Genomic DNA, 1,345 nt, shown 5'->3' on the forward strand with positions numbered 1-1,345 from the left:
CCTACCCAGAGAAGCAGTGATGCCAGAGATGGAGGCAGAGACGATGACATGGAGAGATGGAGCAGCTGGAGACTTTAGAGCCAGAGAGGGAAAGGGGCTGTGTGCTGATGATGGGGACGGGGGTGGGGGTGGGGGCAGGCTTGCAGGGTATACCCTTTGGTTGGTTGATGATAGATACATGGAGGGGATTGTAACCATGGCAATGAAATGATATAGATAGGATGAATGTAAAACTAATGTTCTCCCATGTAAACGATCACATAATTCACAATAAAACATTAAAAAAAAAAAAGATAAGATTATCACTACAAGACTTATATTGTATGATCTCATTTTTTTTAAATGATAAGAACAGCTACAATATACAGAGTCCAAAGTTTATTGTTGGTTACAGGGGGAGGCAGGACAAAAGGGACATTCATTCACTAGATGTTGTTGTTATGTACCATGGAGTCGGTTCTGACTCATAGCGACTCTGTACAGAGTTTCCAGGCTGTAAATCTTACAGGAGCAGAAAGCCTCAACTATCTCCTGGGGAACCACTGGTAGTTTTAAACTGCTGACCTTGAGATTAGCAGCTCGACTCCTTACTACGATGCTACAAGAGCTCCTTAACTAATGCCATTAGACTGCCTAAAAAAACTTTTAAAGATGTTTTGGTAAATATGATGTTATATATAATTTTTATAACAACAGCCAGAAAAATACATATGTATACGTATGTATGTGTGCACATATATGAATATATGTTTGCATATGTATGTGTGGATATATTTGTGTATATGAGAACATATGTGAGGCCAGGTTGAACAGTGGCTAAGAACTCGGCTGCTAAAAGTTGTATTAATATAGGTTGAGGCTTCAAAAGCCAGAACTCTCTCTCTCTCTCTGTCTCTCTCTTTCTCTATATATACATACATATATCTGTATATAAGGGGCTCTGGTAGCATAGTGGTTACGAATCAGGCTGCGAATCTTAAGGTCAGCAGTTCAAAATTACCAGCTGCTCCGCATGAGAAAGATGAGGTTTCCTGCTCCCGTAAAGATTTACAGCCTCAGAAACCCTGTACAGGGTCGCTATGGGTTGGAACACATGTATATATATGTGTGAGTATATACATATATGTATATATATGTGTGTGTGTGTATGTGTACATATATGTGTGTGTATATAAATACATATATTTAAAAGGAGCTCTGGTAGCGTTATTGTTGTTGTTGTCAGGTGCCATCAAGTCGAAACAGATTCATAGCGACCCCATGCACAGCAGAACGAAACAATGTCCGATCCTGGGCCAACCTCACTACCGCTGCCACACTTGAGTCCATCAATGATGCCACCTGG

The sequence above is a fragment of the Chrysochloris asiatica genome, unplaced genomic scaffold (assembly GCF_000296735.1).
Source record: "Chrysochloris asiatica unplaced genomic scaffold, ChrAsi1.0 scaffold00313, whole genome shotgun sequence".
Lineage (NCBI taxonomy): Eukaryota > Metazoa > Chordata > Mammalia > Afrosoricida > Chrysochloridae > Chrysochloris > Chrysochloris asiatica.